The sequence below is a fragment of the Notamacropus eugenii genome, chromosome 4 (genome assembly GCF_028372415.1).
Source record: "Notamacropus eugenii isolate mMacEug1 chromosome 4, mMacEug1.pri_v2, whole genome shotgun sequence".
Taxonomy (NCBI): Eukaryota; Metazoa; Chordata; class Mammalia; order Diprotodontia; family Macropodidae; genus Notamacropus; species Notamacropus eugenii.
This window is the reverse complement of record NC_092875.1, coordinates 225,613,148-225,628,263: the sequence shown is the minus strand read 5'-3', so window position 1 is coordinate 225,628,263 and position 15,116 is coordinate 225,613,148.

Sequence of the window (15,116 nt, the reverse complement as noted above, 5' to 3'; positions counted from 1 at the left end):
TGCCCTCATGGAGCTCATAATCTAGAGAGGAGTCATGTTACTTCCATAAACAATTGTATATATAAAATACATATTCCATTTCTGAGAGAAATAGATATAAAGTGACTAATGGTGTCTAAACAATGGGGAGAAAAGATCTCATTGAACTTGAACTTAAAGGAAAAATGGAAAAGAATGGAAGAAAACACTAGGTAGTAAAGATAGAGTAAGAAATTAAAGAAACTTCAGATCTAAGAAACTTCAAAGAACCTAGACTTGTGAGAGCATATTAGGGATTAGAGAAGTCCAGATCCCCTATCAATATTCCAGTACGTCTCTAAAAGAGCAGAAGAAGGAAAAAATCATAAAGGAAAAAAAGAGAAATGATTATTAGCATCTTCATTTCATTTAAAATTCCACAAAAATGATTCCCAGAATCTTGTTCAAGATTGAAAAAGAAAACTTCATTCGGTTTGAAACTAAAAACTTTAAGGACTTGGACAACTCAGCGTCTAGGTAACCTGCCTCACACAACAGAAGACAAGGAAAATCACTGACCAGACTGACAAAATATCACCAATACATCTTAGAAGAAGAGCACAAGATCCAGGCACCTGGGTCACCAAAGAAGAAAAGTCCAGGGAAGCAGCTGAGAAGAAAATCTCTCAGTGTTTTAAAGGAGACCAGCTTCCATCATGTTTAACAATATCAGACTTGGACCTGTCATACACCCAAAGGGACAGAGACAAATCTAACTTCAGGGCAGAGCAATAAAGAGACAAAGAGGAAGCCAATGGTAAAACCTCATTCAATCTACTAGGAATCTCAGCAAAAATCCTATAGAAGCAGTTTCGTGTCTTAACCAGTGCATCCAAGACTAAACAGACCTGTCTACACTATTCAACAATATGGGAAGTAATACCATATGACACAAACACAAAGTTTTAATTGAGAAATAGACTAGGGATATGAGTAAACAGAAGAAAACATCTAATACAATGAAGAAATGCATTGAACTGAGAAAAGCTGAAGAGTTAAACCAACAAGAAAAGAACAACTCCACAAGTTCATATAAACAATTCAAGAAAGAAACAATTCAAGTATTATGGAAACACAATCAAGATAACATAAGATTTAGCAACTTCTACATTAAGGGATAAGAGGACTTGGAATATGATGTTCCAGAGGTCAAAGGAGCTAAGATTTAAATCAAGAATCACCTACTCAGAAAAACTGAGTATAATTTTTTCAGGGGTCAATGGTCATTCAATGAAATACAGGACTTTTAAGCATTCTTGATGAAAAGACTAGAGGTGAATGGAAAATTTGACTTTCAAATACAAGACTCAACAGAAGCATGAAAAGATAAACAGGAAAGCTAAATGACAAGGTAATTGCTAAAGTTGTCCACATTCTTACATGGAAGGGTGATATTTGTAACTCATGAAGTGCTTCTTAAGAGTAGGGTAGTTCGAGGGAATATACATACATATACATATCTATAAATCTATATATAGATATGCACACACACATACATATATAGACTGCACTGCAGGAGGTGAATATGAAGGGATGATATCTAAAACACAAAATTAAAGGGTGAGAGAGGAATGTGCTGACAGAAGGAGAAAGGGAGAGGTAGAATGGGGTAAATAATCTCATATAAAAGAGACAAGAAAAAGCTTTTAAAGTGGAGGGTAAGAGGGAGAGGTGAGAGGGAATGAGTGAACCTTACCCTCATCGGATTTGGCTTAAGGAGTGAATAACATACACACTCAAATAGGTACAGAAATCTGTCTTAGCCTACAGGAAAGCAGACAGGAAGGGGATAAGAGAAGGAGGCATAATAGAAAAGAGGGCAGATTTGAGTAGGAGTAATTAGAAGCAAACACTTTTGAGGAAGGACAGGATCAATGGAGAGAATAGAATAAATGGGAGTTGGGATAGGATGGAGAGAAATACAACCTTTGAAAACATAACTATTATGTTCATGTTTTGCATAGCTATACATGTATAACCTACATCAAATTGCTTGCCTTCTCAATGAGGATGGGTGGGGAGGGAATAAGAAAGAGGAAATGAAATCAAAGTTTTAAAAATGATGGTTAAAAATTGTTTTTAAGAGAGGATTCTGGAAAGATGGTGGAATAAGTCAGAAAATTCTAAGTGTTCAAGATTTTCCCCCACAAGAGTTAAAATAATTGACCTTAGGGTCAACAGAGTGTGGGTGGAGATAAATTAGAATAGGGGCACAACCAGGGTCTTCTTGGGACAATTTGCGAAGATCAGAAGAAAACTCCCAGGATGAGCTTTGGTCCCTATGAAAGGTAAATACCTCCAGGGTAGATTCTGTTTTAATAAGAAATGGTAAGCCACTTAAAAAACAAGCACCAAGTCCTGGTGTTAGTTGGTTTGAGAGGCTGAAGAGGCCCCAGCTACAGGAACTTTTATCCCAGATAGTGAGGGGAGATGGGTATATGAGTCCTGGAAGATTGAGGAAACCTCTGCTGATAAGAAACAGCAGACCTAGCTATGCTGCAAAGAGCTGCTCAGGCAAGAAAGAATCAGCACCTGCAGAAACAGTGGGACAGAAAGTCACTGGCTGAGGGCACTTACAGGAGGTTGGTGGTTTACTTTAGCTCCAGGCTAGAGGGGATAACTGAAGAATTAGGGCAAGAGACACTATTTCCCATACCCAAGGGCTACAGGTGATTATAAAAAAAAATTAAGCTATTACCACAAAAAAAAAAAATGCACAGACAAAAAAGAAAGAATCCAACCATAGAAAGTTATTATGGGAATAAAGATGACCAGAATTCATCTTCAGAAGAGAATACTGAAATAAAGAAACCTTCAAAGAACAATGTCAAATAGTCATCTGCCAAAAAATGAATTGATAAAAGATCTTTAAAAAGACTTTAAAAATCAAATAGTAGAGATGAAAGAAAACTAAAAAAAGTAAGAATAATCCAAGAAAAACAAGAAGGTCATGAAAGGAAAGTCAGTGAATTACAAAAAGTGATCCAGAATCTAAAGGGAGAAAATGACATCTTGAACATTAGAATTGAGAAATGTGTATACCCTTTGACCCAGCAATATCACTTCTAGGCCTATATTCTCAAAAGATCATAAAATTGGGAAAAGGTCCCACATGTACAAAAATATTTATAACAGCTCTCTTTCTTTGTGGTGGCCAAGAACAGGAAATCCAAGGAATGCCCCAAAACTGGAGATTGAATGAACAACTTTTGGTATGTGAATGTAATGGAATACTACTGTGCTATAAGAAATGATGAACAGGAGGACTTCAGAAAAGCCTGAAAAGACTTATATGAACTAATGCTGGGGAAATGAGCAGAACCAGGAGTACATTACACACAGTAACAGCCACAATGTACAAGGACTGTTTCTGATAGACTTAGCCTTTCATAGCAATGCAAGGACCTAAAACATTCCCAAAGGACTCTTGATGCAAAATACATCCACATTCAGAGACAGAACTATGGAATTGAAATGTAGAATAAAGCAGATTATTTTCTCTTCTGTTATGCTTTGTTTTGGTTTTTCTCATGGTTTCTCCCATTCATTTTAATTCTTCTATACAATATGACTAATGTGAAAATGTGTTTAATAAGAATGTATGTGTAGAACCCATACAAGATTGCATGCTGTCTTGGGAAGGGAGGGGAGAAGAAGAGGGAGAAAATTTAAAACTTATGGAAGTGATTGTTGAAAACTGAAAGCAAATTAATTAAAAAAAGAAACCTCTAAAAAAAGAAAATCAGAGTTGGTCAAAATGAAGCCAGCAAAACTATAAGAGATCAAGAAATAATGAATTAAAATATGAGTAATACAAAAGAAGAGAAAGTGAAACTCTCATAAGAAAAAAATTGTAGAATGGAAAAAAGAAGTGAAAATATAAATATAATTAGACTTACTGAAAGTTTTGATCAAAAAAAACTGATACAATAATACAAGAAATCATTAAAGAAAACTAAACATAAGAATGGGGGTGGAGTAGAAATAGAAAAAAATCCATCAGTCATCACTTAAAAGAGATTTTATGAGGAAAATTCATAGGAATATCATAGTCAAGTTCTGAAAGCCCCAGCTCAAGGATAAAATATTAAAAGCATCAAGATTAAAACAAATTTAAATACAATGGTGCCACAATTAGAATCACACAAGACCTAGCAGTATAGATTTTAAAGGTTTGCAGATCTTGGAATACAATATATCAAAGAGCAAAAGAACTGGGGTTATGGTCAAAACTATCACACCTAGCAAAGTTAAATATTGTCCTGAATTTAAAAAATGGACATTTGATAAAAACCTCACACTTTCCAAAGACTGTAAAAAAAAATCCTTAACTTAATAGATTTGACATATAAGAACCAAGAGAAATATCAGGTAAAAACAAAAGACTAATTATAAGGGATTCATAAGAACAGACTGTTTACTTTTTACAAATCTAAAATGTATATTTAAGATTTTCAAATATAATTGGGTAGCTCATAAGAAAGATTGAGGTAAAGCTGAGTATAATAGGACTTTTAAAAAGCAAAGCCATTTAGGAATAGCTAAAAAAGAGTAATTATTTTATACTAATTAGGTGCAAGACTAAGAACTAGTAGTTCTGGTAACCTGCTTTCATTGGGAATAGGTTTAAGAAGGAACGATCCATATATATTTACAAGAGTATAAAAGTTTCTACATTAAGAAGAAATAAAATGGTAGGGGTATAGAGAAGGGGGAGAGTACAAGGGAAGGATATTTAGAGGGGAGAATGAGGGAATAGGTAAAAGGAAGATATAGAAGTGTGTTTAGATTTGTGGGAATGGGAGGATAAGGGAGGGAGCTTGGTGGGGGTAGGCAAGAAATAGGAGGGCAAAGTAGTGGGTAGAAATAAAATAGAGGAGGCAGAAGGGACAGGGAACAAGATATATGTACAAGCATAAAAATAAAAATCAGGAATAGAGTATGTTTGGGAAAGTACATGTCTATATGTGCATTTCTGTGTGTGTATGTATATATCTATAGCTAGAGAGAAACATATCTAAACTTTAATATCCTAGGGGTGGAGGGAGGGGAAAAAAGAACAAAGTAAAAATGTGCATAGCAGAGAACAAAAGAAAATTCACAAGGGAGCAAAGATGGACAATTGTCAATACAATGTGCATTTTTTTTTTATCATACAGGCTTTTTTGAAATGAAAATGTATTGTTACATATATTTTGAATGTTCTCTTATGTTCTGCTATGTACATGACATGCTTTTTTCTCTTTCTTACTTCTTTATTTAAGTTCCAACATTTAAATTTATGTTATACTTTTGTTTCATTTCTCTATTCTATATTTACGTTTTGGTCTGAGTCTAAAATAACTTTTTTTTTTAAAAAAAAAAGCTCATAAAAACCGTAAAAATTGTTTTTACAAGCAATGGAGAAATAAGATATACAGGCAATAGGGCATATAAATCTATCTTGCCACAAAAGCAAATAGAAGGGAAGGGCATTAGAGAAGGGGGCTGGTGATAGAAGTGGGAGAGATTATGGGAAGGGGTCATCCGAATGCCCACCATCTTGGGGTGGGAAGGAGAGAGATGGGGAGAAATTTACACCTCAAAATCTTTTGGAAGTGAATATTGGAGAATAAAAATAAATTAACTAATAAAGAAAAAAACTCTCAACAAAAAGAATGTGAACTCCTTGAAGACAAGACATTATTCAGTTTTTGTCTTTACAGTCCCAGGCCCAGAACAATGTGTGGCACATGATACATGTTCAACAAGTATTTCTTAATTCCAATCATCTTTAGTTTTTGAACTTGAAAATATTTTCTTTCTAGTTTTATGAATTTTTTTTATTATCTGTATTGTTTTCTACATTAATTTGAAAGTTCTTTTGCGGCTTCCCTGGGCTCAGTCTTCATTTTTCTTCCCCTTGTATTTCTATGTATATATGTATAAAATACCCTTGCGTTTTCCTCCCCATATGTCCACAGAATTCCCTTATTTACATATCTGTTAACCTCATAAAAAAGAAATAATCCAATCATCATGTAGTCAGCAAGATGGAAAACTAGATGTTTTCTCTCTCAAAGATTATTACCTCTCAAATAGGAATATTATGAGTCAGAGATAAAGAAATTTTAGCTGTTTTGAATGTTACAAATATGATCAAATTTTGCATGGTAATTTCAATATGATCTACTTGTCCATTTCTCCTTCTCATCTCTATTCTTTCCATTCTGTTGTGACTGTTAGATATTTCATTGATATTCTTGTCTTTCTTTTTTTAATCTGAATCACTACTTTCATTCTCCCTAAAATTCTCTATCACCCACCAAAAAAATAAATAAAAGCTTATCATTGTTTTTATAGTTTTAACAGATGAGTATAGTTAAGCAGAATAAACTCACACATTTACTAGATCTGAAAATGTATAACACATTCTCGATAAATATGTATAGTTCTTTAATTTTCATCCAAGAAGTGAGAATGCTGCTTCATCATTAGTGTTCTGGAGTCATGAGTAGCCACTTCCTTGATTATAATTCTTATATTTATCAAATTTGCTTTCCTTTACAATACTATATTAATTGTATAAATCATTCTGCTGGTTTTTCTCACTTAACTGCATCATTTTATCTAGTTCTTCCCAGGTTTCTTAGAATCTACCTCTTTCTCTCTCTTTCTTTTTCTCTCTCTCTCTTTCTCTCTCTTTCTCTCTTTCTCTGTTTATATATATATATATATATATATATATATATATATGTATGTATGTATGTATACACACACATATATATATACATGTGTATATATATATATATATATATATAAAATCATTGCACTCAGATGACATCATTTTGCATAACCTATTCTTGATGAAACCATGTTGCCTCTTCTTAATCACTGACACACTTAAAATGTCTCATATTCTCATCCCTTCCCACTCTAACTGTATTGGATTTTGCCTCTTTGACATTGTGCTCTGATGAGTGATTTTTCACCTTACCTTACGTAACAATAGGCCTCCAAATCACTGCCTGGTCATATTTTACACTTCCAGGGGCACACCCTATTCCTTTCTATGTCCCTTTTATGTATTGCTTTTATTCCACTAAAATATAAGCTCTTTAAGGGCAGCAACTGTCTTCTTATTTGTATTTATACCGCCAGCATTCAGTGTTTATTTTAGTGCCTGACATATAGAAAGTACACAGAAATCTCCCTGTTAGGTACGTTTCATGCTATATCTATCTAAATGCAAAACATCCCTCTGCTTTATCATTTTGCAGGCACTTGAAGTGAAGATCACTGCGTTATAATTCGCAGATTCAACTATCTTTTATTTAGTTGAAATATCTCTTCTGCACTCCTCCATCAGATCTTTAATTCTTTACAATATCTCAGAGATTACTAACAATGGGTCAGCAATCACAACATCCAGTTCTTTGAGGAGCCTGAAGTAAATTTCATCCAAGATTGGCAACTTGGACTCAGTGAATATATTTTGGTATTTCTTAACATCTTTTCACAAATTAAGCTTTGAGAGTGGTATATACATATTTCTATGTCACTTCTATGTGTTAAATAAAGGTCAGACTATTCTAGGCAGAGACTAAAAATTTGTGTTGACCTATAATGTAACTAGTCCTTTTAGAAGGCGATATGGACAGAACAGCAGTAGCCTGCTACCATGGAAACACTTCCCAGTGGTCTATCATCCTAGGAATTTTCCAAGTATATTCTGTGGGAGTTGCCAAACCCCAATTTGTAAGGACTAGAAAATGTTCTCACATTTATTTTTCTTTACTTCTTTCCTAATCGTGTCTTTTTTTTTTAAATTCTTCCCCCATATCATGCAATAATGGGAACATAGAATAATTGGGGTAATCCTTATTGGTATTAAAGAGGAAACTCATATAAGAGTAAGACATTTATGTTCACTTCTTAGAACAAAAGGAAACTGGGAGGATGTAGTTAAAATACCCCAGTGCTGAAACTGTATCTAGCTTTGAAAATGTTCTTTTCCTTTGGAGGACTTTTCCAATTGGTAAATTATTTAAGTGTGAGTTTGCAGAAAATAAAGGTAATAGGATGAGCTAAAGTTTATATCTTTTTTTTATAGTTCACAAAACTCTTCCTGGTTTTTCTGCATTTTCAGGATACTGCTTTCTTTAGGTTTTTCTCCTATATATCTTACTGCTTCTTCTTAACCTCTTATTGATTTATTACTTATATTCTTTCTACTAACTATCGGTGTACCCCATGCACACACCACCATAGGTCTTAGACTTTCCAGAACTCAACACAGTCTACTTTCATAGAGTATATTTTTAATAAAAAACTTGATTTCACTTGGTGGATTTTTCCTTTATAACTGACTCTGTTGGTAATCTAAATAGCTTAAATAAGGTCAATTGAAATCAAATGAGATAATACGTAAAATGTATTACATATTGTAACAATGATCAACCGTGAAAGACTTAGTTGCTCTGCTCAATACAATAATACAAGACTACCCTAAAGGATTTATTAAGAAATATGAGAGAGCACTGAAGTATATTGGTTTTTTGCTTTCTGTTTTCTTGTGATTTTACTAATATAGAAATATGTTTCTCATGATTTCACATGTAAAATGAGTATCCTATTACTTGCATTTTTAATGAATCTGTAAAAGGCTAGAAGGAGGGCTAAAAGCTGGAAATGAATTTTTTTAAAAAAAGGATATTATAATAAATTAATTAAAATGAAGTTCATCACAAACTTTGAAATTCTATATAAATGTTAGCTAATTATCAATTCTATTTAAATGACCCTGACATTTATATATCCACTTCTAGTCTTTTTTTTTTTTTCCTGAGCTCTATTCCCAACTGCCTATCAGATAATTCATACTGGATTCCCCAGAGGCATATCAAACTCAAAATATGTAAATAGAACAAAGTTACTTCCCACTTAAATTCACCCTCTTCCAAAGTTCTCTGTCGTTATGGAGGGCAACATTTTACTGCTTACCCAGTTTTAAAACCTTACCACCATTGAATTCTCACTTTCTCTTATCTCATTATATCCAGTCATTTGGCAAACATTGTCCTTTCTATCTCCACATCTCTGCTCACACTTTCGTCTTCATTCATACAGCTAACTTCCTAATTTGGGTGTTCTTTACCTTTTCTACAATAGCTTTCCTTTTGTCCTCTTTGTCTCACATTTCTGCCTACTTTAATCCATCATCCTCAGAGTTGACAAATTGAATTTCCTGAAACACAAAAGACCCTTGGCCCTACATGCCAGTCTGAACATATCTCTCTCCCTTTTCACTGGTTGTCCTCTGTGCCTGGAATGAGCTCCTTCTTAACCTCTACCTCTGAAAATTTCAATTTCTTTTAAGAGCAAGCTCAAAGGTTGTCTTCTTCATTAAATCCAACTGTTCTACTCAGATGCTAGAAACATCTTTTCCAAAAAACAACTTGCATTCAATTTACATAAATTCTTATAATTTACATAAATAACTGCTTAGGCAATTTGAGGACAGGGATAATTTCACTTTTCTCTTTATATTTCCAGTTCTTATCACAGGGTTTCTTATACTGCAAATCATTAATAAATATTTAATTATATACATTATCCTATTTCATTCTGATAGAACCCTATAGTAGTATATAGTAGTAGAGATTTTACCACTCCTCCCTTGCAAATGAAGTAATGAAGTCTAAAGAGATTAATTTGTTCATAATAAATAGTACTATTGGGACTCAGACTCCAAACTTCTGACTCTACAGACTGTTCCAGAAGCTTCTGGTTAAGATCTTTTTGCAAAAATTACAATTTTTCACATATACTTTTGCTTTAATTTTGAGTTTCAAATTCTTTTCCTCCCTCCAGTCTTTCCTTACTCATTGAGAAGGAGAGCAATATGATATCACTTGTACATGTGAAGTCATACAAAACATATTTCCATATTAAACATATTGCAAGTAAATAAATAAAGCTAGCAAGAAAAAATTAAATGGTTCCAGAATGAGAACATTTAAAGCTGGGTCCTTCATCACATTCACTCTTTATAGGAATTTCCCAAGCCTTTCACTGATATCTCTTTTTTAGGTAATGTTTATTACCTAAAAATTCCAGAATTACTTCTAACTCAAATTATTTTTTAGAGGTGACCTGCAAATACTTTCCTTCTACTTGTATTTGTCTTTAACTGTCTACCTAGTTGTTTACATGTAGTCTTCCTTTTAAGAATATAAGCTTCTTGTGGGCATGTGCTGCTTTGACAATTTTGTGTGTCCTTAATGTTCATTACTCTGCCTGGAGCTTGGTAAGCACTTAATAAGTACTTGTACACTTCCCTCGATTGTAATTCTACTTACATAGTTAATGACTAATGGGAAGGGTGTTGGAGTAGAAATAGCATAGTGATATATTAGGGAAGTAAATATTCACACACAGACATACATACACACACACAATGCAGAAACCTAAAGGCTCATAAAGTTTAGAAAAGTATATAAGCTTTTATCTGTCATATCTGTTTGCTAAAAGAAAAAAAATAAGCTTATTTAATACTCTAAGTGATCTAGACAAATAAATTCTATTTCTAAAATTTCTTTGCTAAATTTGATAATTCTGTATATCCAAATGGAAAAATGTATTCTGAAATGTTATTAAGCTTTGGAAACATTAAATGAAAAAATGTGGATGACAAAGAGCATAGTAAGGATTAAAGGCCTTTTAGTCATTAGAAAAAAAAAAAAGTGGGCAGTTAGTAATTTTGTTTGTTTTTTTAACCTAATAGACCCATTCTCTTCTATTTTGTGTGAAAAAGAATGATTCTCTCAAAGCTTCAGTGAGCTGGCTGCCTGATACTGAGCAGCAAAAGAATCAGAAACAGAAATAGTGATGGAATTATCCAAAAAGACCCAAATACTGTTCCTGAATCTTTTGTGAGCTCCCCAAAGGATTTTTTTTTCTGGCAGGAGGTTTTCTTAGTGTTTTTATTTAATAGATAAAAGTTCTGACAACTGCAAATTGACAAGTAAGTACAGTGCACATGCTGGGCCACATTTTTAGTATGTCTGTAAAATTCTCCCGTACTTCTGGTAAGCACTGATACATTTGTGCAGACAGTTTGTGTGTGAATGCCTTTTTGTATGTGAAAATTCACAGATTCCCACATGCCAAACTCCAGTGGGAGAGAATGACAGGGAAGGCAGATTTCAATTATACCAAAGCAAATCTTTTTTATTGACAAAGTTGTCCAAAAGTGAAATGGGCCACCTTAGGATAAGCCTTCCATCACTGGCAGTGGTCAAATGATGGCTTAAGGATAATTTTTCAGGTTGTTGAAGAAAGAATTCCTGGTCATGTAATGACTGGAGTAGATGGCTACTGAGGTCTTTTCCAGATCTGGGATCCTGTAATTTGTACAGTTGGAGGAGCAGTAATGAGCCATAAAAGCTTTGAAGAATGCAGAAACCCCATGGATGGTTACCCAGTTGGACCTGCTTGGCATCTGATAATAATGGATTATAAGAGAACATTGGAATAAGAGATCTTACTGGAGTTGGAAAGAGTAAGGGAATGGAAGCTAGTAAGTAACACATTGGAGCCCAGTTTAAACCTGTGTGGTGCTAATTTATAATGATTAACAAAAAACAGAAGCAAACAGGCTAGAGTTGGATGAGACAGTCTTTGTTGGAGCAACTTAGAATGAAAACTGATTGCTGATTATATGTGACAAATATAACTGCTGGCCAGACAAGATACTGAGAATCAGTAGATACTGTCAAGTTTATCTTACTAAGGCACTTTGAGGCATAGGACCACCACAGGAGAGTCATGGGTCCTGGATAGTTTATACTATGGAGATATGTTCCTCCCAACACTGTTATGCAATGAAATTCAATTTAATGAATATTTTAAAATATCTACTATATGAAAGAGGGGCAGCTAAGAGTTACAGTGGATAGTGTGCCAGGCCTGGAGTCCGGAAGACCTGAGTTCAAATCCAGCCTCAGATACTTACTAATTGTATGACCCTGGGGAATCGCTTAACCCTCTTTGTCTCAGTTTCATCTATAAAATGAGCTGGAGAAGTAAATGGCAACCCACTCAACTAAGAAAATCTCAAATGGAGTCATGAAGAGTTGGGCACGACTGAAAATACTGAACCACAACACTATGAAATGCAGTGTGTTAGGCTCAGGGTATCTAAAAATAAAAATTATATAGTCTTTATCTTTAAGGAATTTACATTCTAATGGGAACATGATATATCTTTACATAAGTAGAATACAACTAGAATAGAAAGTATAGCAATATTAAAGGCAAGAGATAAATCCAGAAAAAGTTGCAGTAAGAATATTAGAAAAATAAATAGAGGAGAGAAAAGTAAAGGGGGGATAACAGAGGAAGTCACACATGATCATTGAAGTAAAATAAGAATTTAGAGAGAGTGAGAAATAAAAGAGATGAACTTCCATATTTATATCCTTCTATATCCAAATGAATTTCCATATCCTTTCCATTGTATTCAAATCATTATATTGAATCCTTTACCAGAATGTGCCCTCTTTGTGAGCTTTTGTTGTATCTTCAGTACTCAATATGGAGGCAAATGACGACTTGTTAAGTTTGGGCAACAACTAGTAATTCAGTTTTATAAAGTAAACATAAGTAGTAATGTGAAATAAAAGTAGAAAGAAGCAAACATGTAAAAGGCCTTACAGGCTAATTTAAATGGTTGGTATTTAATTCTGGAAAAAATAATTGGTCCATATCACATTCCAATTTAAGAGCAGACTTTATATTATTTTGAAATCATTTTAATGAATATTAATATTAAGCATCAATTCTTCTTCTTTTACATTGTTGAGTACTAACCTCCTTCCTCAGAGCTACATAGCTGGGTCATTATTTGGCTTCTTGTTATCCAGAGCAGCAAAGATTCTGAAAATTTCTCTAATTTTTGGTGTTATAGGGACAGGCTTGTCTATGACGATCCTTAGGATTTTCTATGTATTTGACTGCTACAAAAAAGACTAGCCATAATTATAAATGTAGTCCCTGGGGGTCCACTCCCTCCCCACCTCACATAGTAATGAAATTAGAAGGCTGTACTGTGTTTGAGGATATTCTAAGGATCTATGTCCATTGTAAAATTATGGACCTTCACTAACATGTTTCCCTTAATAGTTAGAGTGCACAATTGTTGTCAGAATTAAAGCATTAAAAAATAGCATAACGAAAAAAGTAGCAATAAATAATTTCTGCCATAACCCTAAGATATACTTCTCTAAAAATACACCTGCTATCAGTGTGAACAATGAGCTTATGCAGAAATCTCACAAGGCTGGAGCATATTATGGTGGGTTACATGGAGTTATGGTTCATACTTGAAAGGGCATTCATATGACCATGATGAACACCTGGAGAAAGAATATATGCTTCTAATTCTCTAGAGTTGCAGATGTTTCCTGGTATTGTCAATGTATGATGTTCTCATGGGGTCTGCTCCTGGCTACTCTTTAAATTCTGCTTATTTCCATTGAATACATTGTTCTTGCCGGATGTTATTCAACTGGATGTGTATTTCTTCTACAGGCCTTTCACAGAGATACATAGTGTCCATAAAATGATACTCATCCAGATGTGTTATCTCTGCCAGATGTTGCTGCAGTGTCAAGTAGTATCTGCTGTTAGTTATGTCCTCACATACCTATATATGTGACATATATCTGAGCCTATGGCTCAGCTGTATCTCAGTGCCAAGAGTTATCTCTGACGTTTCAGTGTCTGGCTTTAGCTCAAGTCCTTTCTTTCATGAAGCTAAATTTCTACCTCTTCTGCATAAAAAGAAAGATGTGCTTTCAATTTCAAGCCTTATACTTTTCTATAAGTCTTTATAGTAATCAGAAACACTATTCTCTTCAGAATCTGTTATAAGATCTCTCTTCTCAGTAGTATATTCATTACTGCAAATATCAAACTGATTAAAATAAAGAACAAAGTCATACTTAGCTAAGCAATGAGGACCCTCAAGTTCAAGTCTGTCACTTGTATTGAACTTCCTGATCCATAGTTTCAAGTGTCTATTGAGCATTTACTATACCTCCCTATATTAATCTCTGACTACTCTCTAGTCAATATTTGTTAACACATTATTCCACCAACAACTGTCAAATATTTGAATTTCCAGGGTCCTCTAGGGTCCAAAATCCCTCAAAGATGAGAGGTAACAGGAAAAATATCTATGAAATTAACTCCAAGGTGCAAGTTCACTGTCTCTTATAAAGCCTAGACACATTCTTGGCCTTTCAAATGGACTATATAGATATAGATATAGATATAGATATAGATATAGATATAGATATCGATATCGATATCGATATAGGTATAGATATAGATACGACAACAAAGCCTGAAAACGCCTTGAGTTCACCCTTACACATTCATATAGAAGCAAGGCTTGTGAATGTGTTGAGTAAGATGTCACTGATCAGGATAGTGCCACTGCATCCTGGGTCACTGCCAGTTGTCTTAATCAGTGTCTTGCATTTGGACTTCAATGATTTTGGAGGAGAAAGTGATACTGATAACTTTGCACAGCACTGCTCCATTTAAATTTAATTCTCTTTCAAGTCAAGACATTACCTTTCTAATGACATTGATCTTCTTCAAGAATGAAGGACGAGCAACAAACAAGAAACAGGATAATGGCAGCTATCTTGGGGGCTTTATAACCTCAAAAGTATCCTAATTGCTTAATGAGAATCTTTTTCTTTTTTAAATTTATTTCTTATTGACTCCTCATAAGTTACCAGAGCCCCCTTTCCAAAACTTCTCTCCTCAGGATCTAATTCTATTCTGGCCATCTCCATCTCCTAGAAGATAATCTTACAAAATAATGTGTGCTTCCTCACTTTCTTCATCCACTGCTTTAAAGTTCTGGAAATGCTCACCTATATTTTTTCTTCTCCTCAGTCTCAGATATTGAGGCAACTTTGAAAAGGTCAAACTCTTTCCCTGTGGCTTCCATGCTAGCTAGTTTTGCCTTCTCTGATGCTTTGCTTTTGGAATTATCCAAACTCTCTAGGTCTTCTTAAAACCCTTCATAATGGTGTCCTCTC